At 48.6% G+C, this 16,579-nt stretch overlaps 1 long non-coding RNA gene and 1 pseudogene across 2 annotated transcripts in view; both read right to left on the reverse strand.

Moving 5' to 3' along the window:
* Positions 1-13: 13 nt before the first annotated feature.
* Positions 14-9,734, reverse strand: LOC101153357 (putative uncharacterized protein FLJ44672; annotated as a pseudogene).
* A 1,071-nt stretch (positions 9,735-10,805) lies between these two features.
* LOC115931714 (uncharacterized) overlaps positions 10,806-16,579 on the reverse strand; it is a 33,814-nt gene continuing 28,040 nt past the window's right edge. The window contains exon 10 of one of the 2 annotated variants that reach the window (XR_010134565.1): positions 10,806-12,656. This is a non-coding gene — a long non-coding RNA (uncharacterized lncRNA). Of the gene's footprint in view, positions 12,657-12,839; positions 13,528-16,579 lie in introns of those variants that run through there. The other variant, XR_010134570.1, reaches the window with a different exon arrangement.

Below are 16,579 nucleotides of genomic sequence, written 5' to 3' on the forward strand. Positions count from 1 at the left end.
TGACCCTGCTCCTCCCTCACAGTGGCCTGTTGAGGCAGGGGCTCACGCTGACCTCTCTCAGCGTGGGAGGGGCCGGTGTGAGGCAAGGGCTCACACTGACCTCTCTCAGCGTGGGAGGGGCCGGTGTGAGGCAAGGGCTCAGGCTGACCTCTCTCAGCGTGGGAGGGGCCGGTGTGAGGCAAGGGCTCACGCTGACCTCTCTCAGCGTGGGAGGGGCCGGTGTGAGGCAAGGGCTCACGCTGACCTCTCTCAGCGTGGGAGGGGCCGGTGTGAGGCAAGGGCTCACGCTGACCTCTCTCAGCGTCGGAGGGGCCGGTGTGAGGCAAGGGGCTCAGGCTGACCTCTCTCAGCGTGGGAGGGGCCGGTGTGAGTCAAGGGCTCACGCTGACCTCTGTCAGCCTGGGAGGGGCCGGTGTGAGGCTAGGGGCTCCCGCTGACCTCTGTCAGCGAGGGAGGGGCCGGTGTGAGGCAAGGGGCTCAGGCTGACCTCTGTCAGCGAGGGAGGGGCTGGTGTGAGGCAAGGGGCTCACGCTGACTTCTGTCAGAGTGGGAGGGGCCGGTGTGAGGCAAGGGGCTCAGGCTGACCTCTGTCAGCGAGGGTGGGGCCGGTGTGAGGCAAGGGGCTGAGGCTGACCTCTGTCAGCGTGGGAGGGGCCGGTGTGAGGCAAGGGGCTCAGGCTGACCTCTGTCAGCATGGGAGGGGCCGGTGTGAGGCAAGGGGCTCAGGCTGACCTCTGTCAGCGAGGGTGGGGCCGGTGTGAGGCAAGGGGCTCAGGCTGACCTCTCTCAGCGTGGGAGGGGCCGGTGTGAGGCTAGGGACTCCCGCTGACCTCTGTCAGCGAGGGAGGGGCCGGTGTGAGGCAAGGAGCTCAGGCTGACCTCTGTCAGCGAGGGTGGGGCCGGTGTGAGGCAAGGGGCTGAGGCTGACCTCTGTCAGCGTGGGAGGGGCTGGTGTGAGGCTAGGGGCTCCCGCTGACCTCTGTCAGCGAGGGAGGGGCCGGTGTGAGGCAAGGGGCTCAGGCTGACCTCTGTCAGCGAGGGAGGGGCCGGTGTGAGGCAAGGGGCTCACGCTGACTTCTGTCAGAGTGGGAGGGGCCGGTGTGAGGCTAGGGGCTCCCGCTGACCTCTGTCAGCGAGGGAGGGGCCGGTGTGAGGCAAGGGGCTCAGGCTGACCTCTGTCAGCGAGGGAGGGGCCGGTGTGAGGCAAGGGGCTCACGCTGACTTCTGTCAGAGTGGGAGGGGCCGGTGTGAGGCTAGGGGCTCCCGCTGACCTCTGTCAGCGAGGGAGGGGCCGGTGTGAGGCAAGGGGCTCAGGCTGACCTCTGTCAGCGAGGGAGGGGCTGGTGTGAGGCAAGGGGCTCACGCTGACTTCTGTCAGAGTGGGAGGGGCCGGTGTGAGGCAAGGGGCTCACGCTGACCTCTCTCAGCGTGGGAGGGGCCGGTGTGAGGCAAGGGGCTCAGGCTGACCTCTGTCAGCGAGGGAGGGGCCGGTGTGAGGCAAGGGGCTCACGCTGACCTCTGTCAGCGAGGGAGGGGCCGGTGTGAGGCAAGGGGCTCACGCTGACCTCTGTCAGAGTGGGAGGGGCCGGTGTGAGGCAAGGGGCTCAGGCTGACCTCTGTCAGCGAGGGAGGGGCTGGTGTGAGGCAAGGGGCTCACGTTGACCTCTCTCAGTGTGGGAGGGGCCGGTGTGAGGCAAGGGCTCACGCTGACCTCTCTCAGCGTGGGAGGGGCCGGTGTGAGGCAAGGGGCTCATGTTGACCTCTCTCAGCGTGGGAGGGGCCGGTGTGAGGCAAGGGCTCACGCCGACCTCTCTCAGCGTGGGAGGGGCCGGTGTGAGGCAAGGGCTCACGCTGACCTCTCTCAGCGTGGGAGGGGCCGGTGTGAGGCAAGGGCTCACGCTGACCTCTCTCAGCGTGGGAGGGGCCGGTGTGAGGCAAGGGGCTCATGTTGACCTCTCTCAGCGTGGGAGGGGCCGGTGTGAGGCAAGGGCTCACGCCGACCTCTCTCAGCGTGGGAGGGGCCGGTGTGAGGCAAGGGGCTCACGTTGACCTCTCTCAGCCTGGGAGGGGCCGGTGTGAGGCAAGGGCTCACGCTGACCTCTCTCAGCGTGGGAGGAGCCAGTGTGTGGCAGGGGCTCATGCCTCTGGGCAGGGTACCAGAGGCATGGGCATCAACAGGCCACCGTGAGGGAGGAGCTGAGCCGCACGCGGGCTGCTGGGAGGCAGGCAGGGACTTGGCCCCAGGAGGCCGCCGTGGGGGCAAGAGCTGGGCCTGGAGAGGCCCCTGGGAGGCAAGAGCGGGACCTGCAGAGGCCGTTCTCCAACCATTGCTGGGCCCGTACAGGCCACCGGGCGGCAGGAATTAGGCCCAAAGAACTTGGCTGGAGAAAGTTCGGGGCCTACAAAGGCGGTTGGGAGCTGGGCAGGAGTTGAGCCAAAAGAGCTTGCTTACTTGCTGGGAGGCAGGGCCGGGAGATGCCGACTTCAGGACAACTTGGGCCTGCAGAGGTCGCCGGGAGGCCCAAGCTTGGCGTGGAGGAGCTCACCGACCGGAGACCATTTGGGGCCTGCAGGTGCCATCGGAGGGCAGCTCATCCTGGAGAGTCCACCGTGAGGCCTGACCTGGGCCTGGGGAGCTTGGCTTGAGGAAGCTGTGGGCCGACCAAGGATGCCAGGAGATGGGTAGGCACTGAGTCCAAAGAGGTTGTAGAGAGGCAGGAGTCGGGCCTGGAGACGCAGCCAGGAAGAGGAGCTTGGCCCGGAGACGACGCCCGGAGGGTGCAAGTGGGTCTGGAGAGGCCGACTTGAGGAGGATCTTGGCCCGGAGAGGCCGCCGGGAGGGAAAAACTGGGCCTGGAAAGGCTGTTGTGAGGAATGAGCCCCATGGGCCTGAAGAGGCCACTGGCAGGCGGGAGCTGGGTGTGTAGAAGCTGCTGAAAGGTTGGGAGCTTGGCTTGGGGGGTCCACAGTGACGCAGATGCTGGGCCTGAAGAATCTGCTGTGAGGCACATGTTGGGACTGTAGAGGCCGACGGGAGGCAGAGGCTGGGCCTGGAGGGGCCACCAAGATGCAGGAGCTGGGCCTGGAGAGGCTGCAAAGAAGCATGAGCTGGGCCTGGTGAGGTCGACTTGAGAAAGCTCAGGGCGTGGAGAGAAGGCTGGGAGGTAGGAGCTGGGTCTAAAGAGGCCATTGTAACGATGGAGCTGTGCCTGTGGAGGCTGTTGTGAGGCAGTAGGCTCATCTGCCGAGACTGCCATGAGGTGGGGTATGGGCCTAAATAGGCCACTGTGAGTCATGAGCTTGGTCTGTAGAGGCTGACTGGAGAAAGTTCTGGGCCTGGAGAGGCTGCCGGGACGTAGGAGCTGGGCCAAAAGATTTAAGCACATTTACATTTATTAGGCACTTCATTTCCATTATTACAATATATAATAATATATTTTATATATTAATATATTTAATATATTTATATATAATAAATATATATATTTATTATATATCCAATATATAATAAAATAATTATAGAACTCACCATAATGTAGAATCAGTGGGCGTGTTAAGCTCGTTTTCCTGAAACTGGATGGTCCCACCTGAGCGTGATGGGAGAAAGTGACAGATTAATAGGTATTAGATTCTCATAAGGACAGCACAAACTAGATCCCTCACATGCACGGTTCACAACAGGGTGCATTCTCCTATGAGAATCTAATGCTGCTGCTGATCTGAGAAGGTGGAGCTCAGGCGGGAATGTGAGCAAAGGGGAGTGGCTGTAAATACAGACGAAGCTTCCCTCACTCCCTCACTCGACACCACTCACCTCCTGCTGTGTGGCTCCCTATGGCTCCATGGCTCAGGGGTTGGGGACCCCTGCTCAAGTGCATCCAAAGCGACCCTTCCCAAACCAGTCTTCATAGTGGTCAAGGGCAGCAACCACTTAGCTCCCAAGGCATGTGCCTCAGCTGGCATTTCGTCACAATCAACACTAAGTGGTAGCTTGAGTCATTGTGAGGTCACTTCCTGGAAATCACCAGCATCCCATTTCCCACTAGCAAAGAGCTCAGCACTGCCCCCTGGGAAACCAAACCTATGCCCAAATCCCATCTGTGTGGGTTTACCTCCTGGGACCCTTCCTAACATATTAGTCAGAGTCCAATCAGGAAGCATAAACCACTCAAAAGTTTAAAGTGGTAAAATTTAATACAGAGAATTATTCATTATAACAGGTGAACAGCATAATGAGAGATTTGCTAGCACAAAGTAAAGAGAACTCTAAAGAATACAGGACTAGCCCAGGCCAGGCATGGTGGCTCATGCCTGAAATTCCAGCAATTTGAGAAGCTAATGCAGGAGGATTGCTTAAGGCCAGGAGCTAGAGACCGGTCTGGACAACACAGTGAGACCCTGTCTCTATCCAAAAGAAGAAAAAAGTTAGCTGGGAGTGGTGGTGCACACTTGTAGTCCCAGCTACTTGGAATGCTGAAGTTTGAGCCTGGGAGGTCAAGGCTGCAGTGAGGCATAATTATGCCACTACAGTCCAGCCTGGTGACAGAGCAAGACCCTGTTTCAAAGAACAAAACAACAACAACCGTTTACAGACAGAAAAGAGATAGAGCTAATAAGCTAAGGAAAGATGTTGAAATGTGACAAGTAAAGTAATATGAGGTCTTTTATCTATTTAAAATAATCAAACAAAAAATGACTTACAAAATTATAATACCCTGTGCTGGCAAAGGTGCAGTGAAATGGGCACTTTCTTATACTATGAGGGGTGTTTAAATTGTGTATAGGCCTTCCCGGGTAAAGCTTGTCAATTTTTTAAAATAATGGAGACAGGGTCTCACCATACTGCCATACTGCCTCCTCCAACTCTTGGCCTCAAGCAATCCTCCTCTCTTAGCCTCCCAAAGTGCTAAGATTATAGCTGGGAGGCACCCAAAACCCTGTCAATTTACATCAAGGGTAATGAGAATGTCCATTCACCATGACTCACAGTAATCTTACTTCTGGGGAGACAATTCAATCTAAACAAAAGGTCATCTGCACACACACAGTAAAAATCTGGGAGTAACTGAAGACAGAGTTGGTAAGTGAAATAAGAAACAGTTCTAAGAAATTAAACCATGGTATCAATAGGCACCTGGTATAAAAGGTCAGTTGATGTTAGCTGCTACTTTTTTGTTGTTTTGAGACAGGGTCTCACTCTGTCACCCAGGCTGGAGTGCAGAGGCCTGATCGTGACTCACTGCAGTCTCAGCCTCCCTGGGCTCAAGTGATCCTCCCACCTCAGCCTCCCAAGTAGCTGGGACTACAGGAACGTGCCACCACACTAGGCTAATTCATGTATTTTTTGGTAGGGATGGTGACTCCCCCTTTGTTTCCAAGGCCTATCGCAAACTCTTGGCCTCAAGCCATCCTCCTGCCTCAGCCTCCCAAAGTGTTGCGATTACCAGTGTGAGCCACCACACCTGGCCAGCTGCTACTTTTAGCAATATTATTATTATTATTCCACTCAATTAAAAATTATTATTTTCAAGGCTATGCAACAGTATGTATCCTACAGCGTAATTGTAAAAACATATACAGTCGCCGTCCCTCAGCATACAGAATTAGTTCCAGCCCCCCATCTCTGCATATACCAAAATCCATGCTTACTCACGTTTCGCTGTCACCCCTCTGGAATCCACGTATACGAAAATTCCAAATATTAGTTGGGCATAGTGGCAAGCACCTGTAGTCTCAGCTACGTGGGAGGTTGAGATGGGAGGATCGCTTCAGCCTGGAAGGTTGAGGCTGCAGTCAGCTGCGATAGCACTACTACCCTCCAGCCTTGGACAACAGAGACCCTGTCTCAGAAAAAAAAAACAAAATAAAACAGGTTAGAAATTGTAATGAGGTCTGTTGGGCAAAATTCCATATAAGCAAAGTATAAATTAATAAAGCAAATCGTGATAAATTAGTACGACTGACTTTCTGGAGTTTCTGACAATAAAAGTAAGGAAAATGCAAAACACAAAGACAGAGAGTAAAAAGAGAAATTAGGAAAGCATTCTACATGTTTAATAGGAAGACACTGGCCATGTTCATGCAGCGGCAGTATGTCGTGACATGACACACCTTGGAGAGAAGTTAACAGATGAGAAAGTTGATAAAAATCATCAGAGAAGCAAAATACTGGTAGCGACACTCAAGTAAACCATGAAATTTCCATAACTTATGTCAGCAAAGTGGGAATATTGTACAGTGTGTGTTGAAGTTCCTATACAACATTGTTTATCTGCCGTTTGTTTGTTTGTAAGGAATGTATATACTAAAAGTTCTTGCTGTCAAAAGAATATGTGTGAATAAGTCATTTTAACTTATTCTTCTGTTTTTCTTTTATCTTCCTGCCATCATCCCACAGCCTTACTTTAGAAATTTTTCTTTAGAAAATTGAACAAGTGCTCCTTGTGGTGGCACATACCTCTAGGATGGGAGGCAGGGGTGGAAGGGTCACTTGAGGCCATTAGTTTGACACCAGCCTGGCCAACAAAGTGAGACCCCATGTCTACAAAACGATTTAAAAATTAGCCAAGTATCATCATGTATACCTACAGTCCCAGCTACCTCAACTTACGGAGAAAGTTCAGGGCCTGGAGAGAAGGCTGGGAGGCAGGAGCTGGGTCTAAAGAGGCCATTGTAACGATGGAGCTGTGCCTGTGGAGGCTGTTGTGAGGCAGTAGGCTCATCTGCGGAGACTGCCGTGAGGTAGGGTATGGGCCTAAATAGGCCATTGTGAGTCATGAGCTTGGTCTGTAGAGGCTGACTGGAGAGAGTTCTGGGCCTGGCGAGGTTGCCAGGAGGTAGGAGCTGGGCCAAAAGATTTAAGCACATTTACATTTATTAGGTACTTCATTTCCATTATTACACTGTAATATATAATAAAATAATTATAGAACTCACCATAATGTAGAATCAGTGGGCGTGTTAAGCTCGTTTTCCTGAAACTGGATGGTCCCACCTGAGCGTGATGGGAGAAAGTGACAGATCAATAGGTATTAGATTCTCATAAGAACAGCGCAACCTAGATCCCTCACATGCACGGTTCACAACAGGGTGCGTTCTCCTATGAGAATCTAATGCTGCTGCTGATCTGAGAAGGTGGAGCTCAGGCGGGAATGTGAGCAAAGGGGAGTGGCTGTAAATACAGACGAAGCTTCCCTCACTCCCTCACTTGACACCACTCACCTCCTGCTGTGTGGCTCCCTATGGCTCCATGGCTCAGGGGTTGGGGACCCCTGCTCAAGTGCATCCAAAGCGACCCTTCCCAAACCAGTCTTCATAGCGGTCAAGGGCAGCAACCACTTAGCTCCCAAGGCATGTGCCTCAGCTGGCATTTCGTCAAAATCAACACTAAGTGGTAGCTTGAGTCATTGTGAGGTCACTTCCTGGAAATCACCAGCATCCCATTTCCCACTGGCAAAGAGCTCAGCACTGCCCCCTGGGAAACCAAACCTATGCCCAAATCCCATCTGTGTGGGTTTACCTCCTGGGACCCTTCCTAACATATTAGTCAGAGTCCAATCAGGAAGCATAAACCACTCAAAAGTTTAAAGTGGTAAAATTTAATACAGAGAATTATTCATTATAACAGGTGAACAGCATAATGAGAGATTGGCTAGCACAAAGTAAAGAGAACGCTAGAGAATACAGGACTAGCCCAGGCCAGGCATGGTGGCTCATGCCTGAAATTCTAGCAATTTGAGAAGCTAATGCAGGAGGATTGCTTAAGGCCAGGAGCTAGAGACCGGTCTGGACAACACAGTGAGACCCTGTCTCTATCCAAAAGAAGAAAAAAGTTAGCTGGGGGTGGTGGTGCACACTTGTAGTCCCAGCTACTCGGAATGCTGAAGTTTGAGCCTGGGAGGTCAAGGCTGCAGTGAGGCATGATTATGCCACTACAGTCCAGCCTGGTGACAGAGCAAGACCCTGTCTCAAAGAACAAAACAACAACAACCGTTTACAGACAGAAAAGAAATGAGCTAATAAGCTAAGGAAAGATGTTGAAATGTGACAAGTAAAGTAACATGAGGTCTTTTGTCTATTTAAAATAATCAAACAAAAAATGACTTACAAAATTATAATACCCTGTGCTGGCAAAGGTGCAGTGAAATGGGCACTTTCTTATACTATGAGGGGTGTTTAAATTGTGTATAAGCCTTCCCGGGTAAAGCCTGCCAATTTTTTAAAATAATGGAGACAGGGTCTCACCATACTGCCATACTGCCTCCTCCAACTCTTGGCCTCAAGCAATCCTCCTCTCTTAGCCTCCCAAAGTGCTAAGATTATAGCTGGGAGGCACCCAAAACCCTGTCAATTTACATCAAGGGTAATGAGAATGGTCCATTCACCATGACTCACAGTAATCTTACTTCTGGGGAGACAATTCAATCTAAACAAAAGGTCATCTGCACACACACAGTAAAAATCTGGGAGTAACTGAAGACAGAGTTGGTAAGTGAAATAAGAAACAGTTCTAAGAAATTAAACCATGGTATCAATAGGCACCTGGTATAAAAGGTCAGTTGATGTTAGCTGCTACTTTTTTGTTGTTTTGAGACAGGGTCTCACTCTGTCACCCAGGCTGGAGTGCAGAGGCCTGATCGTGACTCACTGCAGTCTCAGCCTCCCTGGGCTCAAGTGATCCTCCCACCTCAGCCTCCCCAGTAGCTGGGACTACAGGAACATGCCACCACACTAGGCTAATTCATGTATTTTTTGGTAGGGATGGTGACTCCCCCTTTGTTTCCAAGGCCTATCGCAAACTCTTGGCCTCAAGCCATCCTCCTGCCTCAGCCTCCCAAAGTGTTGCGATTACCAGTGTGAGCCACCACACCTGGCCAGCTGCTACTTTTAGCAATATTATTATTATTATTCCACTCAATTAAAAATTATTATTTTCAAGGCTATGCAACAGTATGTATCCTACAACGTAATTGTAAAAACATATACAGTCGCCGTCCCTCAGTATACAGAATTAGTTCCAGCCCCCCATCTCTGCATATACCAAAATCCATGCTTACTCACGTTTCGCTGTCACCCCTCTGGAATCCACGTATACGAAAATTCCAAATATTAGTTGGGCATAGTGGCAAGCACCTGTAGTCTCAGCTACGTGGGAGGTTGAGATGGGAGGATCGCTTCAGCCTGGAAGGTTGAGGCTGCAGTCAGCTGCGATAGCACTACTACCCTCCAGCCTTGGACAACAGAGACCCTGTCTCAGAAAAAAAAACAAAATAAAACAGGTTAGAAATTGTAATGAGGTCTGTTGGGCAAAATTCCATATAAGCAAAGTATAAATTAATAAAGCAAATCGTGATAAATTAGTACGACTGACTTTCTGGAGTTTCTGACAATAAAAGTAAGGAAAATGCAGAACACAAAGACAGTAAAAAGAGAAATTAGGAAAGCATTCTACATGTTTAATACGAAGACACTGGCCATGTTCATGCAGCGGCAGTATGTCGTGACATGACATACCTTGGAGAGAAGTTAACAGATGAGGAAGTTGATAAAAATCATCAGAGAAGCAAAATACTGGTAGCGACACTCAAGTAAACCATGAAATTTCCATAACTTACGTCAGCAAAGTGGGAATATTGTACAGTGTGTGTTGAAGTTCCTATACAACATTGTTTATCTGCCGTTTGTTTGTTTGTAAGGAATGTATATACTAAAAGTTCTTCTTGCTGTCAAAAGAATATGTGTGAATAAGTCATTTTAACTTATTCTTCATTTTTCTTTTATCTTCCTGCCATCATCCCACAGCCTTACTTTAGAAATTTTTTCTTTAGAAAATTGAACAAGTGCTCCTTGTGGTGGCACATACCTCTAGGATGGGAGGCAGGGGTGGAAGGGTCACTTGAGGCCATTAGTTTGACACCAGCCTGGCCAACAAAGTGAGACCCCATGTCTACAAAACGATTTAAAAATTAGCCAAGTATCATCATGTATACCTACAGTCCCAGCTACCTCAACTTACGGAGAAAGTTCAGGGCCTGGAGAGAAGGCTGGGAGGCAGGAGCTGGGTCTAAAGAGGCCATTGTAACGATGGAGCTGTGCCTGTGGAGGCTGTTGTGAGGCAGTAGGCTCATCTGCGGAGACTGCCGTGAGGTAGGGTATGGGCCTAAATAGGCCATTGTGAGTCATGAGCTTGGTCTGTAGAGGCTGACTGGAGAGAGTTCTGGGCCTGGCGAGGTTGCCAGGAGGTAGGAGCTGGGCCAAAAGATTTAAGCACATTTACATTTATTAGGTACTTCATTTCCATTATTACACTGTAATATATAATAAAATAATTATAGAACTCACCATAATGTAGAATCAGTGGGCGTCTTAAGCTCGTTTTCCTGAAACTGGATGGTCCCACCTGAGCGTGATGGGAGAAAGTGACAGATCAATAGGTATTAGATTCTCATAAGAACAGCGCAACCTAGATCCCTCACATGCACGGTTCACAACAGGGTGCGTTCTCCTATGAGAATCTAATGCTGCTGCTCATCTGAGAAGGTAGAGCTCAGGCGGGAATGTGAGCAAAGGGGAGTGGCTGTAAATACAGACGAAGCTTCCCTCACTCCCTCACTCGACACCACTCACCTCCTGCTGTGTGGCTCCTTACGGCTCCATGGCTCAGGGGTTGGGGATCCCTGCTCAAGTGCATCCAAAGCGACCCTTCCCAAACCAGTCTTCACAGTGGTCAAGGGCAGCAACCACTTAGCTCCCAAGGCATGTGCCTCAACTGGCATTTCATCACAATCAACAGTAAGTGGTAGCTTGAGTCACTGTGAGGTCACCTACTGGAAATCACCAGCATCCCATTTCCCACTGGCAAAGAGCTCAGCACTGCCCCCTGGGAAACCAAACCTATGCCCAAATCCCATCTGTGTGGGTTTACCTCCTGGGACCCTTCCTAACATATTAGTCAGAGTCCAATCAGGAAGCATAAACCACTCAAAAGTTTAAAGTGGTAAAATTTAATACAGAGAATTATTCATTATAACAGGTGAACAGCATAATGAGAGATTGGCTAGCACAAAGTAAAGAGAACGCTAGAGAATATAGGACTAGCCCAGGCCAGGCATGGTGGCTCATGCCTGAAATTCCAGCAATTTGAGAAGCTAATGCAGGAGGATTGCTTAAGGCCAGGAGCTAGAGACCGGTCTGGACAACACAGTGAGACCCTGTCTCTATCCAAAAGAAGAAAAAAGTTAGCTGGGGGTGGTGGTGCACACTTGTAGTCCCAGCTACTCGGAATGCTGAAGTTTGAGCCTGGGAGGTCAAGGCTGCAGTGAGGCATGATTATGCCACTACAGTCCAGCCTGGTGACAGAGCAAGACCCTGTCTCAAAGAACAAAATAGCAACAACCATTTACAGACAGAAAAGAAATAGAGCCAATAAGCTGAGGAAAGATGTTGAAATGTGACAAGTAAAGTAACATGAGGTCTTTTGTCTATTTAAAGTAATCAAACAAAAAATGACTTACGAAATTATAATACCCTGTGCTGGCAAAGGTGCAGTGAAATGGGCACTTTCTTATACTATGAGGGGTGTTTAAATTGTGTATAAGCCTTCCCGGGTAAAGCTTGTCAATTTTTTAAAATAATGGAGACAGGGTCTCACCATACTGCCATACTGCCTCCTCCAACTCTTGGCCTCAAGCAATCCTCCTCTCTTAGCCTCCCAAAGTGCTAAGATTATAGCTGGGAGGCACCCAAAACCCTGTCAATTTACATCAAGGGTAATGAGAATGTCCATTCACCATGACTCACAGTAATCTTACTTCTGGGGAGACAATTCAATCTAAACAAAAGGTCATCTGCACACACACAGTAAAAATCTGGGAGTAACTGAAGACAGAGTTGGTAAGTGAAATAAGAAACAGTTCTAAGAAATTAAACCATGGTATCAATAGGCACCTGGTATAAAAGGTCAGTTGATGTTAGCTGCTACTTTTTTGTTGTTTTGAGACAGGGTCTCACTCTGTCACCCAGGCTGGAGTGCAGAGGCCTGATTGTGACTCACTGCAGTCTCAGCCTCCCTGGGCTCAAGTGATCCTCCCACCTCAGCCTCCCAAGTAGCTGGGACTACAGGAACGTGCCACCACACTAGGCTAATTCATGTATTTTTTGGTAGGGATGGTGACTCCCCCTTTGTTTCCAAGGCCTATCGCAAACTCTTGGCCTCAAGCCATCCTCCTGCCTCAGCCTCCCAAAGTGTTGCGATTACCAGTGTGAGCCACCACACCTGGCCAGCTGCTACTTTTAGCAATATTATTATTATTATTCCACTCAATTAAAAATTATTATTTTCAAGGCTATGCAACAGTATGTATCCTACAGCGTAATTGTAAAAACATATACAGTCGCCATCCCTCAGTATACAGAATTAGTTCCAGCCCCCCATCTCTGCATATACCAAAATCCATGCTTACTCACGTTTCGCTGTCACCCCTCTGGAATCCACGTATATGAAAATTCCAAATATTAGTTGGGCATAGTGGCAAGCACATGTAGTCTCAGCTACGTGGGAGGTTGAGATGGGAGGATCGCTTCAGCCTGGAAGGTTGAGGCTGCAGTCAGCTGCGATAGCACTACTACCCTCCAGCCTTGGACAACAGAGGGAGACCCTGTCTCAGAAAAAAAAAACAAAATAAAACAGGTTAGAAATTGTAATGAGGTCTGTTGGGCAAAATTCCATACAAGCAAAGTATAAATTAATAAAGCAAATCGTGATAAATTAGTACGACTGACTTTCTGGAGTTTCTGACAATAAAAGTAAGGAAAATGCAAAACACAAAGACAGAGAGTAAAAAGAGAAATTAGGAAAGCATTCTACATGTTTAATACGAAGACACTGGCCATGTTCATGCAGCGGCAGTATGTCGTGACATGACATACCTTGGAGAGAAGTTAACAGATGAGGAAGTTGATAAAAATCATCAGAGAAGCAAAATACTGGTAGCGACACTCAAGTAAACCATGAAATTTCCATAACTTATGTCAGCAAAGTGGGAATATTGTACAGTGTGTGTTGAAGTTCCTATACAACATTGTTTATCTGCCGTTTGTTTGTTTGTAAGGAATGTATATACTAAAAGTTCTTCTTGCTGTCAAAAGAATATGTGTGAATAAGTCATTTTAACTTATTCTTCTGTTTTTCTTTTATCTTCCTGCCATCATCCCACAGCCTTACTTTAGAAATTTTTTCTTTAGAAAATTGAACAAGTGCTCCTTGTGGTGGCACATACCTCTAGGATGGGAGGCAGGGGTGGAAGGGTCACTTGAGGCCATTAGTTTGACACCAGCCTGGCCAACAAAGTGAGACCCCATGTCTACAAAACAATTTAAAAATTAGCCAAGTATCGTCATGTATACCTACAGTCCTAGCTACTCAGGAGGCTCAGGTAGGAGTACCCTTAGCCCAGGAGTTCAAGGCTGCAGTGAGCTGTGATAGCACTACTGTACTCAAGCCTGGGTGACAGGGTGAGACCCCATCTCCTAAAATAAAAAACAAAGAAAAAAATAGTTCAAGTAGCAAGTTGTATGTGGCTTAGTCTGAATATTTGTAAACTAGAAATTCTCAATCTTTTGGGGTCTAACATCCCTTTACCTTTTTTAACTTTATTGAAGATCTCTAAGACTATTTCTTTCTGTAGATAATTATATTAAAACTAGAAAATAAGACACAAATTTTTAAATATTATTCATCACATATTAAAGCCATTACATGTTGATATAAGATTTTAAAAATATTTAATATTCATTACATATTAATAATAAAACCATTACATGTTGATATAATACCTTTTTTTCTTTGAGACAAAGTCTTGTTCTCTTGCCCAGGCTGGAGTGAAGTGGCTCAATCTCAGCTCATTGCAACCTCCGCCCCGCAGGTTCAAGTGATTCTCCTACCTCAGCCTCCCAAGTAGGTGGGATTACAGGCGTCCACTACCATGTCCAGCTAATTATTGTATTTTCTTAGTAGAGAAGGAGTTTCACCATGTTGGCAAGGCTGGTCTTGAACTCTTGACCTCAGGTGATCCACCCGCCTGGGTCTCCCTAAGTGCTGGGATTACAGGTGTGAGCCACCGCGCCCACCCCGATTAATGTATGTTTTAAAACACTGATTAGTCAGGCAACAACACCAGGCAGGGGTCTCCTCATTCCCAGCGACGCAAACCCCACTGCACGGCTGAGGGGTTGCAAGGGCTGCAGAGCCAAAAGGCTCTGACTTGAGATATTATTTTACTTGTATTTTTATTTGTATTGTGAGACAGGTACTGCTCTGTCACCCAGACTGGAGTGCAGCTGTGCATTTACAGCTCGCTGCAGCCTCGACCTCCTGGGCTCAAGCCATCTTCCTGCCTCAGCTCCCCAGTAGCTGGCAGTACAGTTGAGTGTCACCATGCCTGGTTATTTTTTTAATTTTTTTGTAGAGTGAGGGTTCTTGCTATGTTGCCCAAGCTGGCCTCAAACTCCTGACCTCAAGAGATCTGCCCACTTCAGCCTCCTGAGTAGCTGAAACTACAAGTACACATCACCATGCCTAGCTACATTTATTTAATTTTGAAAAATATTTTTGTAAAGAGCAGATCTTGCTGTGTTGTCCAGGCTGGTCTTGAACACCTGCCCTTAAAAGATACTTGCACCTCTGCTTACCAAAGAGCTGGGACTACAAGCATGAGCCATTGCAATGAGCCTGAAGAGATTTCTTTAATCTAGCATCCCATACTTGGTAGGACTGGGAAAGGCAGTAGTGTTTTTTAAAATTACTTAATAATTTCAGTAACAATCAAACTCAACCTTGACCCCTGCCTTCTCTCACACCCCATATCCAGTCTGTCAGGAAATCCTGTTGATTGTCTTCGACATCTACTAAAGATCCCCACCCAGCAACTCCCTGGCCTCCTCCCCTACTTCTCCCCTCTGACCATCTCTCAACACCACCACGACCCTGGTCAGGACCATCATCATCTCCCGCCTGGATGTTGCCAAAGCTTGGCCCCCATGCTTCTATCACATCTTCCCACAGTCTTTCTCAACTCAGCAGCCAGAGAATGCTTTTAAATCGGGAGACAGATCATGTCGCCTCTCTGCTCAGAACCCTCCCGCAGTTCCCATCTGAGTCAGAGTAAAAGCCAAAGCCCCACCAATAACCTCCCAGGGCTTATGTGATCTGTACTGATCCCCACCCAGCAACTCCCTGGCTCCCTCCCCTAATTCTCTTCCTCTCTCCATCTGCTCCATGGGCCTCCTTCCAGAGCCAGAGACACACCTCAGACAGTTTATTCTATTGTTTCTGCCTACAATCCTCTTCCCTCAGCACCTTGGCCACCTCCTTCCCCTCCTTCAAATCTTTACTCAATTTTCACTTAGGAGGCCACCCCTGACCATTCTATTTAACATTGCCATCTGTCCCCATGCCCACCATGCTCATTTCTTCTTTCTTTACTTTCTTCTTTTTTTCAAGATCTCACTGTCACCAAGACTGGAGTGCAGTGGCGAAATCACAGCTCACTGCAACCTCAAATTTCCAGGCTCAAGCGATCCTCCCACCTCAGCCTCCCGAGTACCTGGGACTCCAGGTTCATGCCACCATGCCTGGCTAAATTTTTTAGTATTTTATTTTATTTTGAGACAGAGTTTCACTCTTCTTGCCCAGGCTGTCGTGTAACGGTGCGATCCTGGCTCACTGCAACCTCCACCTCCCAGATTCAAGTGATTCTCCTGCCTCAGCCTTCCAAGTAGCTGGGATTACAGGTGCGTGCCACCACGCCCAGCTAATTTTTGTATTTTTAGTAGAGCCGGGGTTTCACAATGTTGGCCAGGCTGGTCTCGAACTCCTGACCTCAGGTAATCTGCCCACTTCGGCCTCCCAAAGTGCTGGAATTACAGGTGTGAGCCACCACGCCTGGCCAGTTTTTTCATTTTTTGTAGAGACAAGGTCTTACTATGTTGCCCAGACTGGTCTTGAACTCCTGGCCTCAAGTGATCCTCCTGCCTAAATTCCTAAAGTGCTGGGATTACCGGCATGAGCCATCATGCCTGGCTTCATGTTCATTTTTTCTTGCTGCTGCAACATAGTTTGCAGTTTCCTACATTTAGTGGCTTAAAACACCACAAATCTACCATCTTACAGTTCTAGGGGCCAGAAACCCAAACTAGGTCTATTAAGGCTAAAGTCAAGGTGTCAGCAGGGCTGCATTCCTTCTGGAGACTCTAATATGTTCCCTTGGCTTTTTCGGCTTCTAGAAGCCACCCCCATTCCTTGGATCATGGTCCCTGACTCCATCTTCAAAGCCAGAGGTGAAGCATCTTCAAATCTCCCTCTCTTACCTCTGCTTTCATCACCACATCTCCTGCTCCAATTCTGAATCTCCTACTCTCTTTCTTTTATAAAGACGCTTGTGATTGCTGGGCATGGTGGCTCCCACCCAGAATCCCAACACTTTGGGAGGTCAAGGCAGGAGGAACACTTGAGGCCTGAAGTTTGAAACTAGCATGAAAAACACAGTGAGACCCCCACCTCTAGAAAAAAATAAAAATAAAT

This window comes from Gorilla gorilla, chromosome 1, assembly GCF_029281585.2.
Source record: "Gorilla gorilla gorilla isolate KB3781 chromosome 1, NHGRI_mGorGor1-v2.1_pri, whole genome shotgun sequence".
NCBI lineage: Eukaryota > Metazoa > Chordata > Mammalia > Primates > Hominidae > Gorilla > Gorilla gorilla.